Consider the following 17,609-nt stretch of genomic DNA (forward strand, 5'->3'; position numbering starts at 1 on the left):
GGTATCAGAAATCCTCTTCCCTTCACATCATTGTTTATAATAGCTCCTAGTAAGAATCTAATGGAAATTTCCTTTCCCATTTCAGACTGGATTCTTTCCCTATGCAAGTAACATCACTGACATCAATAGGGTTACCAACCGGAGTAACGATCTCTTCAGCCGTGGTATGCTATTTTCATCTCCCTCTGAATTACTTATGCACCTTTGTTAGTCCAAGATCACTCCCACTGGTATAATGACACCATAGAAAAAAGTAATTGAATGTGTGTGTGCTTGCAAGTGTACATATACACACAAACAGAAGTAAAGAAACACTACCAAAAATAGGCATAGAATTTAGATATAGATTCAGAGACAAAGAGTGGAAAAAATTTACACTGGACCCACTAATCCTAAGTGCCCTGCTTTAGTCATGACTTGTAGGTAACAAATGCCAGTAAGAGTACTTTGCTCTTACTGTAAAGTCACTGAGGGTTTTTTTTGTTTGTTTGTTTTTTAACACATATGGTACTCCAGCTGGCAGGAGATACCGAGCCTAGCAGCTGAATTGAAAGGGGGGTACAAAAGACAGGTTTAACATGTCAGGCTCCAGATGACAATTACATGAAATTTAAAGAAAAGCAAATTCATACATTTTATAAAAGCTATGTGCAGCTCTGCCTAGTGCCACATGAAACTGTACATTTGCATTTTCCCATTTGCAGATATCCTCACTTTTGCACACAAACAGCATACGACATGTCCAGACTGCAAGAAGCTGGTCTAAAGATTTTTCCCAGGCTTCTGCAGAAAGTTGGAACTACAAAGCACAAATCAAGCAAAGGCAGAAGAACCCGAGAAACCAACACAAGCTAAGCAAGCTGTTTAATGTGCGGTTTCCAATTCCCTGCTCTGCCTGCTGGAAGGGGTCCAGCAGCCATGCCCCCCACCAAGCATTTCAGACTTGGCTTCCTTGCAGGAACATGACAGATGACTCCATTTTGCAAGGGAATGCTGAGGAAATGTCTTTATAGGCCCTGAAGCATCTTAAATACTAGGGTCTGCCTTCAGCCAAGCAAGCGAAGGTCCTTAGAATTATGCACCTCTCCATTTAGTCTTCTTCTCCCCTGTAATGAAAGAGCAACTAGGCAATGCCCTATCACTTCAAAGGAACATTTGCTCTTTATATCAGGTGGATTAATGATTAATTCATTTAATGAGTTATTCACACAGCACTTTGAAGACATAAAGATACAAAAGCTAAAGGAGGTTTGTAATTATAAAGCGTGATATAAAGGTGACACCAGTTGCATTCAGTTTAGTACTTGTGAAATACTTCTGCCTTAAATAGGTGCTAGAGGGACATGTGCTGTCCCATTTGTCCAGCCAAGATGGAAGGGTGACTTTACAGTCACGTTACTGCACATCTTCGTGGAAATCACTCCATTAAGATTATTTGACCTGACTAGGGAGGGTGCAACAGGTCCAAAAGGAACTGCGGCTCTGTGTTGTGGGTCCCAGGACATAAACCATGCTGCATACCAGAAGCCTGAAGAAGATCTCCCTGAATCCTCCTTGATAGTGAAAAAGCTTGTCATTGCTTTCAACATGCAGTGTCTTGGGCAGCTCAAGGATTTGTGGTGGTCACCAACAGCACTAGTGGAAAACGGACAGAATGGTCCTTTTCTGAGCAACATTAACTGAATAAACCAAAATATGCAAAAACTCCAGCAAAAGCCCAACCTCTTAAAACATTACAGTTCACCTTTAAGAATAAAAAAAGATTTTGTTTTTGCAGTAATTCAGAGTGAAATGGTAAAGAAGCATCACTTTGTGTCTTAGTTTCTCAAGTTCTGCCTCAGACATTCATGCATTTTTAGTATCCAAACCATGAATTTTAATATGTCCAAGTAGATGTGTCATTTTTAGATCATTTTAAGTCTAAACTATTAGACTTACACTATTTAAACTATAAATCTCAGATTTTGACTATCAAGTACAATCTTCAGACAAAGTGCTATTCACATATCTCATTCAGTGGATAGCTTAAAAAATAACTTGCATTAGCTTCCAAGAGTTTCAAAATTACTTGGGCAATTTCTGGACCAACAGGAAAAAGGCAAAATTTGTCAGATAAACGACTCATTGTGAATAATTCCCCCTGTTCTGCCAAAAATACAGTAGCAAAAAAACCTCATGCAAGATGCAGAAAGCTTACGTGCTGCTCAGGTTGCACTCTGGTATGCAACACTATTTATCTGACAGTTTTCATTGGCACTAAATGAATTTAGAAGTGGAAAGGAAAAAAAGAAAGGAGGTGACTTCTGACAAGTTTTGGAAGTTAAAAAAAGGAAAAATAGCTGTCTAGAGTGTGTGTGAAAGAATATCTGTTACTTCAAAATTACCAGCCCCAAAAGAGATTAAAAATAACAATGTCTTCCTGTAATATTTTGAATATGAGAAGGAATAATCCATAACATTCTTCATTCACATTGTAATCCCAGTTTACCCTCACAATTACAGTCAGAAAATAAATTATGTATAGATAAAATAAACATAGCTGAAACTATCCAAGGATAAGGAGGTATTATTTATCGCAGTCATCAGGCAGGCTGTGGGTGCAAGCCAATGATACTGCACAAAAGACGCCTCAGTTAGTGAACAAAATCACAAGTGCCACCTTTGCAGGGGGTTTCTGTAACTGGCATGATGAGCTTGGACATTTTTAGGTAGGTGCCAACCTGCTCTCCCCCGCCAAGACACAAACCCTTCTTGCTGCACACAAATGCAAAACTTGAAGAGCCCCTCGATTTTTGAATCAGCTGCAGTTAAGCAAAGTGTGCCATGATCCTGACTGCTGATGTAGGCACCTGTATCTCTAAGTCACCCTTTCAGCATGTGTCTGGCGCTTGTGGAGGAAGGGACTGTCCACTGCGGCAGAGAGCACAGTAGGACCTTTTCCCCCTGCCAAGAACACCCCATGTTCATTTCTCCTTCTTCAGCCATCTTTAACCCTTATAGCTGCTGCTCCTCTTCTCCAGCAGCCAGCTGTTTGAGGGCGCGAGATGTATTTTTTCCTCGTTGGTACCTCTCTTAGGACTGTGCTGTGGCTCTAGTCTTTATGTAAGTGACAGACAATAACAACAGAAACAAAGCTGGCTCTAATGTCTGAGGATATTTATATGGGGAGATACTGGAAAAAGACAGTCTATAGCAGCTTCTTTATTCAGTGCTATGTTGTCAGACCATCACAGTGTGTTGCCCCACTGATGTGGCAGTAAAATGACACTGAATTTTTACAGGTGCTTCTGAAAGCCTAAGCTAATCAGAGCTGAGGTGGCCCTACCACCTGCACCCTCAACTCGCCTCTCTTCTCCTCCTGCTCCTCAAAAGGGAAAAACACAGGCACAAACAACTCCTTTCCAATTACCTTACAAGGGAAAGGGCTCCTCAGAGACCACAGAGCCCATTCTGGCAAGCTTACACATCAGCACTCTCTGGCTTCCCAGGATCCATCTGTTCTGAAGATGAGGAATTCCTCATTTTTTCCTGCCTTAAAAAAACCCCTCCACATGCTGAAATTTAAAAGATATGCATTCATCCTATTTTCCTTCATATACCTAATTGCCCAGCTAGGTTAGAAAAACAGATCATGTTGAATGAGATGTGTTCACCGAAGTGTTTTAAAGCACAAGCCATGTGCTTTGTTCACGTAGATCCTCGCAGGTTTTGCTTCCAAGAAAGAATTCCATTTCCATTTACGCAAATCAAGTGCAAGTCCCCACATCACACGAAACACACTAGTGACTGACATTCCAGGAGGGTTAAATCACTATTAACATTCATAGCTCAGCCTAACACAAAATGGTAAGCATGATGTAATTATTAAAACAGTCAAGGAACCCCAAAACATCATTAAACCACAATAAGCATTAAACCCTCTGATTTTCTGCTTTTTGTTATATTACTTTCCTTCAAAGTTGAAAAGTGTGGCAGCCCTTTGAAGTCTTGACAGTCATTATTCTTAAAAAATTCTCTGCTCCTTTTTCTAATTGCTTTTTTATTCATGAAAAGTCAATTAAAAAAACCCCACAGATTGCATTACCAGCATTCCTAGCTTATCTGGCCAGTACAGGGAAACTGTTTGGGTATTGTGTCACTCTCTTTTATTATTTGCCTGCCATCCATTGTTCAAAAAATAAAGTCTGTTAAGCCCAACAATTCAGAGGAGCAACAACTGTAGTTATCAATCCTTCTGCCCTTACCATCCCACTGCAGCTTTTATGTATCATTAAATCTTCCACACATTTAACATGCAGGCTCACTATTACAGACCAACTACAGTATAAAAGTAATGCTTCTGAAATGAAAGCATTACAGCAGCTATTCCCTCCAAATTTTTTTTTCTAACATAAAACTGAGAATTTTTGAGAAGAACAGAATTTTCACCTCAATACTTTCCGATAGTCAAAACAGTATAATTTTGTTGGAGGTTTTGTGTGAAACATTCATCAGCATCATAAGCGACAGAAGAATTCAAACCTAGATGTCTAATAAATCCTATCATTTTTTTATTCCTGATTTTTTTTTCTGGGAGATGTGCAGTCATGAAAGAAAAATAACATCTAAAATAATTTTTAAAATCTTGTTTTTGTTATAGATAGAATTATTGATTTCATCACTGTTAATTGCAGAAGAAATTTTTTTAAGGAGATATTACAGAATCACACAGAGTCACTAAAGTTGGAAAAGACCTGTAAGATCATCAAGTCCAACCATCAACCCAACACCACCATGCCCATTAAACCATGTCCCCACGTTCCTTGAACGCCTCCAGGGATGGTGACTCCACCACCTCCCTGGGCAGCCTGTTCCAGTGTTTCATCACTCTCTCTTAGTACAGAACTTTTTCCTAATATCCAGCCTGAACCTCCCCTGGCGCAACTTGAGGCCATTTCATCTTGTCCTGTCGCTAGTCACTTGGGAGAAGAGACCAACACCCACCTCTCTGCAACCCCCTTTCAGGTAATTGTAGAGAGCGATAAGGTCTCCCCTCAGCCTCCTCTTCTCCAGACTGAACAACCCCAGTTCCCTCAGCCGCTCCTCATAAGACTTGTGCTCCAGACCCCTCACCAGCTTCGTTGCCCTTCTCTGGACACTCTCCAGCACCTCAATGTCCTTCTTGTAGGGAGGGGCCCAAAACTGAACACAGTATTTGAGGTGCGGCCTCACCAGCGCCGAGTACAGGGGCACGATCACCTCCCTGCTCCTGCTGGCCACACTATTTCTGATACAGGCCAGGATGCCGTTGGCCTTCTTGGCCACCTGGGCACACTGCTGGCTGTCAATCAACACCCCCAGGTCTTTTTCTGCCGGGCAGCTTTGCCAAGGAACATATTTTTGATGAAGATGTTTCTTCCAGGTGGTTGTGAGTATGTAAAGGAAGCTGATAAAAGCATGTTCCCAGTTTGCTTCCCATTTTAATCGGAACAACCAACTCAATCCAGATGCAAAGCTAAATTTATCTCTGCCCGTAGAAGTTAATGATCTATGGCTCTGCCTACTAAGAAACATTACCTACAAAGTTGAAAAAGTTTTAAGACACAAGACTTAATAAAATAGTTCCTCTGAACATTTCATTGGTGAAAAAAATACATTCAGCACCATTCACAAATGTAGCGAACACATGAAAAGATATTTTCAAAGTGAAACCTACTCATTTTCTGATTTTAACTTCTTCAAAATGTGTATCAATCTTATTTTTAAATAAAATAAATACCATTAAAGCACACCATACAAAGAAATACTATGTTTCAGCATGAATGAAGTTTGGCTTTTTGTTTCAATGAAAAATATTGAAACATTTTTCATGGGGAAAAGGTTTGAAAACATTCCTTGATGTTTTCGGAAAAAGCATCTATTATTCAGACAGATACACAATGAATTTTCTCAGATTTAGGTAGCCCCAAGTGAACTTAAACATTCCCAGAGTACAAGTTAATAAATAAAGAAGAAAATGACTGAAGGGAAGAACTAGACAATTCTTTTTCCCCCAAAACAATTAGCAAAGTTCACTCTAAAACATTTTTAGGACATAGGAGGCAAACAGGGACTACCTCTGCTTTCAGATATAGTTAAGTGAATTGTTTCCACTAGTGGAGGAAGAGGAGAAGAAATTTTCTTCACATTTTTAAAATAGCTTATTTCTTTAAGAAGTAGAGTTTGCATGTCATTTTCCATTTTAAAAGTAATCTGTTTCAAGAAGAGAGAGAAAATAACACTACAACCTATTAGTTTTCACACTTTCCATAGCACTGAAACAATTTTGTACCTTTTGAGAAGACAGACGCTGATGGTGTTGGCTCTGTGCTGAGAAGGGGTCTTCCACAGGGGCCTCTCAGGAAAAACATGTTCCACTAGGCAGAAAAGAGGCTGAAGCCCCACTGCTGGTGGTTTCAGTCCTGCAAGCACAAGCTTCTGCTGGGAGCCAGATTTTGCTGCAGGTGAACCCCCTTGAAGAATGCCAGACTTCCCAGGGTGCTCTCTGACGACCTCATTTTAGCACAGGTGAGTATCTGTAATTAAAACAAGGATAATTAAAATGCCCATTTAGGATGTGGCCTAATTCCTACTCCACCAAGAGCTGATGCAAGGGCCTGGGCATCTGCTGTCTCCCAGCAGCTCTGCAATGCTGATGTCAAAACCAAGATGCTGGTGTGAAGAAGCAAGAATGTGATAATCAGTTTGAATTACTGCCTAAAGCTTCTCATTTCTACTCCCGATCTTGCAGAGAAATCCATGTTGTCAGAGTTCACACCTTAAGGAGAGCTTATTGCAGGAGGGGTGAATTAATTCCTGCCATTCTCTGTTCTCTAAACCCCAGTGAGTAACATCTTTCCCTTTATTTGTGTTTCTAGATACTCTTTTTTGCCCGCTCTCTTCAGCAATACATTTTAAGACATCCAAACAAGTACCCACACTTTCTTCCCACCCCACTTAAAGCCAGACGCTACCTACAAGCTCCGGTTAACCCGTTGCACAGGGAGGTGCTTGCAGCATCTCCTCTTCTGCAGGACGGCTGCAGCCCCTCAGCGCGGCGCTGCGGGGAGTGCACTGCAGCACTGCACTGCACTGCACTGCACTGCACTGCCTGCCAGGCTCAGGCGCCCGTGCCAGGTTTACAGAGCAGCAAGCAGCAAAAGTACGGAGATACGGCTTTCTATTCAGTGGGGGCTTCTATACTGCAGTGACAAGCTATACTTGCAAGTCACACTATGCTCTCCGAGTTGTACATTTTATTAGCTTTTTGTTGTTGTTTCACTCCCAGAGACAATCTGGAAAATAACGGGGGAATTTCCTCCAGCTTGTGCAATATTTAGGGCTCGTGTGTGCTGGTGACATCAGCTGCTAGCTGAGGCTGCCTAATTTTGTGCTGTATAATGACCTTACAGCAGAGGAATGGGATCCACTGAGGATTCCTTGTAGTGCTCTTACAAATTTCATTTGCTTGTAAATTTAGGCAAGCAGCGGATGTACTAGATGCCAAAGTGCTCTGTGCCACTGCGTATCTGCTCTACAATCAACAGCAGAGGTGTCCATTTCTGCCTGCCCAGGCTCAATTAAAAAAGAGAAATCAAATGTGTTTTTGCCATTATCTCCCCCAGCTTTCTCCCCAGTCATTAAACAAATGTGACTTTTAGCCACAAAATAGACACAAACCACAGGTGTATCAGTTTTGCAGCCATCCCTTGGAATAGCCTCTCTGGCTTATGGGCACGGCAGAATAAATAAGCCAGCTGTTTTGATGATGGTTTTTAGTTCCTTACAAAACTCAGTTTGCTGGGTTGGCAAAATCCGCATGTCACCTATCTCTGACATGCTTTTTCTTTCCTTCATGGCTTTTCAATGTGTGATTACCTCCCCTATGTTTGCAAGACGTGGATTCACACAAAAAGTGCAGGAGTGATTAGTGCAATGCCATTATTCAGCTGTGCAAGGGCACTTGAACCTCCGTCACCTTCACCTGTGTTTTCACCAACAGCTGTGATTAACACCAACCCCTCTGTACAGTCTGACGAGCAAAGGGGGAGTTTGCTGCTGCTCCCACGCCAAGGGATGGGCAGGAGAAGGCAGAGGTTTAGCCCTAAGGTGCCGTGCACGCTCCCTCCAGCGCCAGGCGAGCAGCCGCTGCAGCAAGCACTCCCCTGCAGCTAGATGTCCCGAACAGGCTGCTTACACCACACAGAGCAGGCAGGTGAGAGGAGTTCCAGGCTTGCCCACAAGCTCCTGGAAAACAGGGCTCCTTTTTTAGGGGAGCAAAATAAATGACCTACTTAGCTACAGGTAGCCTCACCTCTTAATGGAAAGTAGCACTAACACAGGCACCCACGTACACACCAACACAGAACACAGAATCACTAAGGTTGGAAAAGACCTGTAAGATCATCAAGTCCAACCATCAACCAACACCACCATGCCCATTAAACCATGTCCTACAATGCCATGTCCACACGTTCCTTGAACACCTCCAGGGATGGTGACTCCACCACCTCCCTGGGCAGCTTATTCCAGTGTCTCACCACTCTCTCAGTAAAGAAATTTTTCCTAATATTCAGCAAATGCAAGACATCCTGGCTCTGGGGTGGGATGTGGGTTTGATGCTTTCACAGAGGTGGGATCTTCTCTTCTGCCCCTCTACAAGCCTTGGGGCACTGCGCAAAATGATCTGCTCCCTCTGAAAGCATGTAGCAGAGGCAGTGCTTTGCCCTGCTAAGAGATGTAGGGTCCCAGCTCCCACTTAGCCCAGACCTCAGTGACAGCTAAGGGCTTCAACAGCTGTCTTTGAGGGAGATAAGACATTGCGCATTGCTCTGCCTGTCACTCACCAAGAGACAGGAGGAGCTGAGAGCCAGAAGCTTCCTCCTACCCACATTTCATACCATTTTTCTTCTCTCCTTCTCCCAGTCTTGCTCCTTTGCCCATGGATCAATGGCCCTCACACTTGTTTATACCCAAGGAAGAATGCTGATTTTATAGGGGTTTTTAGAAACCAGTTCTAATAGTGTCTTAGAGACATTAAATCCTATGCATTTCTGCTACACTAGGAACTTCAGAGAAGCAACTGTACTTGTTAGTGTTGGCTGTGCCTTCAGCTTCCCCGTTACTAAGTAGGAGATCAATTAGCACAGATTTTTGTCACTTTCCAAAATTCATAGGTTTCATAAATCACAGCAGTTTATTAGATATCAGTACTCTAATCTTTCTATTACAACCTAAAGGATGGGCTTTATGAAGCCACAATAAAGATATATGGCAGCTATATTTGTTACTGTAGTTGAGATTTGGAGGAAAGAGAGCTTTGTCTGTTACAAAGTGGCATCCACGGAAGAACCGCGATAAACCAGACGTGTTCTTGAAGACAGATGCAGATATAGATAAGGATATATTTATATCAAAGAATCAAAGAGATTCTCTGATGAAGTCAGTAAAGATGCTATCAGTCATAGAAGAACTTGTGCTTTTGTGCTTAAGAGATGAGTAAGGAATTCATAGATCAGGCAAATGAGGAATGAATAACGATGAGTCCAGTTGGAAGCTGCAAAGAGCAGTCATTATGGAAATGGTCTCTTCGTGGGTCTCTCACTCAAGGTCCTAAGAACATCTTCTTTACGTCTCCTGAGCTTAAGAAACACATCAGCGACCACTCCCTTGCAGGCAGGAACAGCTACAAAACCTAAAGCAAAATGGTGGGAGAAGAGCAAAGAAGAACCAGGAGTGAGACGGGCTCAGAAAGGCTTTCACAGTAGGAGGCACTGAGCAGAAAGCCACAGGTGGTATGCGCTGTCCTGGGAAAAGATCTGGAGGCCAACAGAGAAGAGTGTTTGGGGATGGGCTGTGCAGTCATGTCACTGTCTCATACTCCCTGTAAGAAGTGCCACCCCAGTCTTCCCAGAGAAGGAAAACTGCTTCTTTCTGCAGAGAGAATAAAAACTTCTGTGCAATTCTCAAGTCTTAAAACTCTGATCCCATCCCAGACATGCCCGGAAAGTTCATAGTCTCCAAGTCATCTTAAACCTTGGCTGTTCCATAGAAACAATGATCTGTCTTATGGGTGCCACAAACAACCGTGGCTTGTGTGATACTACCCTTTGTCCAACAGAAGCTGGAGGACATAATTCATTTCAGCCAAAGAACACCTGCAAAGTTATGTCTGCGATGGTGTTGGCACTAATCTGAGCTGTTTTTTTAACTGGTGACCTACAGGTGAAAAGCTCTGCACTCCCCTATTCTAAGCTATCCATTTGCTCAGATTCAGTATTTTATGTTCCCCGTGGTGTTGGTGTTCATGCAATATTTAATGGATGTGTACAGTGCTTGTGGATCACAGCCTATCACGTATTTCCACAGAAATAATGTAAACCATGACCACATGAAAGATCTAATGCCATGCTTGTAAAATGCATGTTTTTATTGCACGTAAACATGAACCCTATGTACTTAGTTATAAACCAACATGCCTTACTGCAGGCAGGCTAAGATAGAGAGTGCTGCAGCCCCTCTGAAGCATTTAGTGCAGTTTAAATCCATGTGAATGCTGTCGACTCACCACCCCTAAACTGGTAGGTCATTGCTTGACATTTTGTTTAAATCTTACATACCAAGAAAGGACTTGTAATGGGTCACAACAACATCCATTTCTAGCTCACAAGAAAGGGAGTAACAACTACAATTGTATTATGGTTACATTTTTATCACAGATCAAGTAGGCTGTGGTTCCCACTCAAATTAGTAGGAATTCAGCCACTGACCTCTAGTAGAAGCAGAATCAGGAAATGCAGATTTTTAGGAGAAAACAAAACCTCTCCAAAAGCAATTTTATGATGCTATGATTGTTCCTTCATGTTCTTATTCCTTTTGTGATTATGATCATCACTAGCACTGGGCAGCTGAAACAGGATTTGTTCAACATCTTCTATTGGAACCACTTTTGGAGGAAAGGTGGGACTTTGATTACATTTTTGATTTTATTGTACTGAAAAGCATGTGCTTCCATGGAAAGTTTAGATTTCCAGGGAAAACTATTTTGCTCAAACCATATTTTTTTCAGCCAGACCCCTTCAAATTTTTGTTGTTACTGTTTTGGTTGGGTCTGACCAAGCCAAGGTAGCAGATTTATCCAGTGAAATTAAAGTACAAAATTCTGTTAGTATATGCAAAAAGACCCTCTGAAAAATCCCAATTTTGGGGGTTTTTTGTTACTATATAGACAAAAAAACCCCCGATATACATCCTGGACACATTTCATTCCTTTCTGTGGGGCACTGTGTCGGAAGATAGTACTACTCCTGACATCTCTTTTCCTGTATCTATATTTGTGCTTGGTTTTGTGTTTCACTATTTTTAATTAGCCATAAAAAACCACGTGTTTTTGTAGCAACAACAATTTGGTTGTGGCTTCCAGGAAAGATGCCCTATGACTATGATCACGAAATAAAGAAAAAGAGAATTAGTTTTTATTTTCTTCTAAATAGTGTTAGTACCTGGGTAATGGAAATGTACATCTCCATAGGTGAGGCATGCCATTACATAGCATCACAGAGACTAGATACAGAGAGTTTGTGTGAATCGCCATGATCAGTCACCCATGGGGGATGCATTGGTAATGCTGACAAGAGGCTGCCCACAAATGCTCTTGTACCATGTGGCTGGGCAGGGAGGAAGTGCGGGGGGGGTAAGTAATGACAAGGAATAGAAGGGAAGAGCTACAGCTCCTTTACTGTTGTCCCTGTAAATCCACCCTTCATATTATTCCCCAAACCGACAGAGTAGCTGTAACTGAAATGATTTTTGTCACCTTAGATCAGTTATACCAAAAAGCTGTTCTCAGTCTGAAGTACTGACAGGCGCTTGCTACAGTGAAATAGTACATTGTAGGCAAGAGGGCAACCAGGGTAGAATGAATTGCCCTGCTTCTGTGGACTGAAGGGACAAAATGCTTTCTTCCAGCAGGATTTAGCCCTCTGTGGGTAACATATCACTCTCCACGCCCCATGCAGAGAAAATATGAAGCAACACTAATTTTCCCTGCTGCTTTATCTACAGACAGACTCCATTTTCAAACTGCAAAGCAGCACACAAAAGAAAAAACAGTGAGCATCAAACCCCTTGGAGTTAGTAAAGGATGTGGGGGCAGAAAGAAAGGAAGAAATCAAAATCATCATTACATCCCATTTTGACCAAAAAACCCTAACACTGGTTGCCAGAAAAAAACCCTCACCAAACAAAAACCACTGCCTTGATACAGTCACAGAAAGAACTGCCCACAGCATGCATGCTATAACAAACCCAGTTTTAATACAGTACAGGAACATTAATAGTACACTTAGTGAAAATGTATACATTGCATTTGACCACAGTATTTTCTGCTGTACATGACAGGGTACTAATCTACCTCTTGTAACAGTGAGTGCTAAACACAGAAGAAGATTTTGTCACCCAAAGCAACTGCAATAGCTAATAACACAGCAGAAGTATGAATACTGATGCAAATCTTAACTGTAAAAAAGCTGTTTGCAATCTGCAACAGAGAATGAAGCACAGAAGAGCTAACGAGGGTCATTACTGGGTTGTCATGCTAACCTTCTTCCGATCTTCTCACAAACCTTTCTCGGCCAGGTTTTCTATTAGACAGCTGGCTCATCTGGCAGGCTAAACCAGAATTCAGTTCCTGCTTTCAGTATGGTGAGTTCAGATCCTGGTTACATGTATGGAAAGATCCTCAGAAGGATGATGCCCCAGGACCTTCAGCCTTCAGGACCTACAGCCCTCCCTCGCCCAGCCCTTCCAGCAGTCTGGGCAAGAGGATGGTGTTTGTCTAAGGAATCAGAGAGCAGCTACGCTCATTATAGCATAAACATCCACCAGATTTGCTGCTAGGGATCCCAGTAGCACCTGTGTTGGGACTGGCAGTAGGGAGGACAAAACTCTCTAGACAGAGTCTACGAGTGTGTCAGCTCCCGTCCTCCGGAGGCCAGTCAAGTGACATAAACTTTTACTAACTTCTTTGAGAAGCTATGTCCTCAGACAGCAAGTACCCACAGAAGCATACCCATAGGATGATGGCTATTTGATGAGTATTGGCAATGATGCCGTTTGATGCTAAATAAAACTTAGGCCTCTGAGGACAAACTGTGGTCATATAACTGTGGAAACTGAGATCTCTTTCCCTCTGCAGTAAAGGATCATGTAATTAATGCAAGCACTAATTAAAACTTGAATAATTGATAATATTATTACGAAGGAACTATATATAGCAATGTCAAGAGGCCTAGAAAATCTGGCAGTAATTGAATTAACCGTGTCTAAGGAGTAGCACTAAGCAACCTTGCCACATGCATAGCCGAAACAAACAATGCCTGGCCCAACGACATCCGTAACACACAAAATGGTGCAGGAGAGAACAGGATAATGTTAATAAGGAATAGGACTACATGGCCTGAAGTTGTTCATCAGAAGAGCCACGAGCGACTCAGCTGCATGAAATGAAGGTAGTGATTTGTGCCGTGTAAAGCCGTGGAACAGAAGAGGACTAAAATGAGAGCAAAGAACATTTTATAACATTTGAAACATAATGGAAACTTTAGCTGTGGATTTGAAATGAGCATAAAGGCACCCTGGCCATTACTTTATGCCTTTAACATGTGAATAGTCGGGTAGTGCTGACAACCAGCCTACGCAGCAACAAGGTGGAGTTAATGACTAAATCATCTGGAGGAAGGGAGGGCATAGCAATGGCCAGAGGGAGACAATCAACAGGATAGTGGCTTGATACGTCTGTTAATGAGAGGCCAAGCAGCAGCTGCTAAAGCAGAGAAATTCAACAAGCCTCATGTTGTTTCAAGACCACTGCAATACTGGCCAAAAGCTAAGAACGCTCACTGGCCCCCAAAGCTTTTGCGTCTCCCTGAACACTTCTGTTCAAGAATTACTTACTTCACCTGCTCTGTATCCAACAGCTTCTTTCCTGTTTTCTAACATCAGAAATCTGACAGTGAAACCTCTTCCCTTGTCTGCAAGGCTCTTTCCCTGTCTGGCATTTATAAGTGATTACATATGGAATGCAAGCTCTTAGGTGTGCAGAGAGGTACAAGAAATTCTGTTATTGGTGATCATCATGAACAATTTACACAGAAACTTAGAGCAGTGCTGCTCAAACCCAGGCTTCTGTCGCTATTAAAAAGAATTACTATTTAATGAGCTTCTGTTTTCATTAATGGTGTGAGATTAAGGCTGCTTGCCACCAGGTGAATACTAATAGACAATCTTTAAGCAAATGAGGCCCTCATTCCCTTAATTTTAACATATGATAGAATAAAACATGCTTTCTTATTCTCCATTTTGTTAAGCAGAGGCTTCACTGCAGACTCCTTGCTTCAGCATTTGAAAGCATTTGGTTTTACTTTGCACCCCTCTCCCTTTAAGGTTTTATTTGGAGGAAAAAGTTTTATGATAAAAAATGAAAAGAAACATTATGGTGAAATAATTAACTGCACAGAAAGCTTCTTTCAGTTTAAATATTCCACTGCAGCATGTGAACTGAGGGAGAACCTGAGAAATGAGCCTAGCTCAAAGCAAACATGAGGCTGACAGGTGAAGCTTGATGGTGTGGCTATATGAACAACTTACCATGAGAAAAGCTGGAGGGGAGATTCCCAGCACATTAACTCAGCCAATGGAACTGCCTGTGCACGTCTCCTCCAGAGGTAAATGTGTAGCTTGCCCCCAGGTGAAAATGGATCTTGCCATTTCCAATATACAGAGAGTCACTGGGCTGAAAAAGGTACCTGAAGGCAAATAGTATCATAGAATCATTTTGGTTGGAAAAGACCTTTAAGATCATCAAGTCCAACTGTAAACCTAACATGACTAAGTCCACCACTAAACCATCTCCCTAAGCACCTCATCCACATGTCTTTTAAATACCTCCAGGGATGGTGACTCCACCACCTCCCTGGGCAGCTTATTCCAGTGCTTCACCACTCTCTCAGTAAAGAAATTTTTCCTAATATCCAGCCTGAACCTCCCCTGGCACAACTTGAGGCCATTTCCTCTTGTCCTATCACTAGTCACTTGGGAGAAGAGGCCAACACCCACCTCTCTGCAACCCCCTTTCAGGTAATTGTAGAGTGCGATGAGGTCTCCCCTCAGCCTCCTCTTCTCCAGACTGAACAACCCCAGTTCCCTCAGCCGCTCCTCAAGGACTTATGCTCTATACCCCTCACCAGCTTTATTGCTTTTCTTTGGACACAAGGTAAATATAGTGAGGTAATAACGAGGTAAATCAGCAGAAGCTTATGAGGGATTCCTCCCAAGGCCTGTTGATGGCAGGAGGTATGAATATACTTATTTGGAAAGCTACTGTGTGGACTGAGTTACTCACGACTAGTCTGAAGCGGGAACTGGACTCTAAGCACTGGATGGGTGCAGAGAGGATCTCTGAAAGGCACGTATGAATTACAGGGTAGGGAAGCTGGAACCAGGATGCAAAGAGGAATATAACATAGTCAGCTGATGGATTGGACAAAAAAACCTTTGCAGCAGCAGTTTGGGGAATGATTATATTTGTTGAGAACAAAGAAAATAGAGTTGCAGCAATCAAAGATACAAAAAGAGTGACAGAACTTAGAAGAAAGCAGTTAAGTTGTTAGGATGCACACAGAGGGCCATATCTTAAAGATCTTAGAAAATAAATACCTGCAGGTTCTAGAAATATCCAATATAAAATTATGTCTAATTAAGGGTTAAATAAAAGGCAGGAAATTGCTATTTTTCACAGTTAAATAGGGTAGTAAGGAAGGCTTAACAGGAAAAGATTAAGAGCTCTCTGTTAGCCATCATCAGCTAGAGCTGATGGATAAGACACCCATAAGGGATGGTAGATTTTAATTTGGACTGAATGAATCATACATATCACAGTGGTCAGTCTCAGTCATCTGCACACATACTGTAACTGAATTTATATTTGTAGAAGGGGAAAAGAGTGAAGGAAAGTCAGAACCTGCTGAAATATCTGCGAAAATTTGGATGGGTTTAGCAGCACTTTCATATTGTGCAAAACTGCAATCATCTCTTAACCATCCTGATCTAAAAATGCCATTTTAGAAGGCAGAATTTCTACAACCACAGCTAAATTAATTGGGATGACAGAAAACATATGATGAAATTGTTTTTTCCATTTTGAATGTAGTTACAATCTCCCTTTAACCCATCCCTTCCCCATAGCTGCATTATGTAATTCCATTATTTCAAAGTCAAAACATAATAATAAATTATAATCAGTTAAAGCACCCAGAGCTTTTTTTTGAAATGCACATATTCCAGAAACAATTATATTTTGCTTTAAGAGCAAGAACACTCAATGTTCTGCTTATTATTGGTGCTCAGAGCATAACAATCATATTTTATTCAGGCTACTTACTGTCCCAGATAGGTGCCTGGCAAATTGCTCTGAACATTTTCTAGTGCAATTATGGACAGATTGCTTAAAGGTTGAGTCCAATAAATGGAGTGGCATTGTGACATGGTTTGTGCTTATTTACAAGAAAATATAAACAGCTTTAAACCCCCCATATTTAATGGTGTGCAAAGTCCTTAACCGCAGTGGTTATCAACAGGTAGTTACATTTTTCTTTTTGTAATAAAGCTAAAAGGAATAAGCCGTGAATGAGTGACTAGAGACCAATGACAATTACTGACATTTTTAATTGTACAGCACTGGTTGGTAACTTACAGCTTTTTTAATTACTGATGTTGTTTTTCTTGTTTAATTCTACTCAGTATTAATTCCTTAATCTAGCTGACCATTAAACTGCATCTGCTGGCAGATGGAAGAGGCTGTACAGAGTGGGAAATAGCTGGGGGAATGGAGACACAGATTTTTTGATAGGACTGCAAACTTAAAACCTTAAAAATACTTCCGCTGAAGTTCAGGAGCTCTCTCCTCCTCACAGATTACAGAAGCCATGAGATCCAACAGAGCAACAGGATGTGGATTGAGCTAGTTTGTTTATTTGAACTTTGCTTGTATCCATGTGCTTTCCTGCTCCTTCAGTATTGCATAGGGACAACCACCACCGTTTAGAATCATCATCACACTGTGCTGTAACGGATGCCTGCCTTTCTGATTTTTGAAGAGGATCCTATTGATTCAGTTGCAGCTCCAGTGGAAGATGTAATAGAAGACTTGTATGATTTTTCTTTGTAATATACTTAGAGACTTTTTGTGCACTTGGGATCCATTAGTATGTACAAATAAGTCAAAGCCACATAAATACATAGAGAGAAGTTTCCCCTCAAATTCCACATATGCTCTGATATGGGAGGCTGTTCAGTTGGTGGTCTGAATGTCTGGCTTAGGTTTTCAAAGGAAATGCACGTGCACGGACATACTTTGACAGATCCTTGCCCTATTCCCTTCAAGTTTAACTGGAAACTACAGTAGCTGCCTTTATATAAACACATAAATTAGAAGAAGTGGGATGATCATTCAGTTTTACTGTACCATAGATAACAATCAGACAATCAGTTGGTTTAAGAGGAAAAGGCACAAAAAAGTGCAACACTGGTCATTC

This window comes from Gavia stellata, chromosome 9 (genome assembly GCF_030936135.1).
Source record: "Gavia stellata isolate bGavSte3 chromosome 9, bGavSte3.hap2, whole genome shotgun sequence".
NCBI classification, from domain to species: domain Eukaryota; kingdom Metazoa; phylum Chordata; class Aves; order Gaviiformes; family Gaviidae; genus Gavia; species Gavia stellata.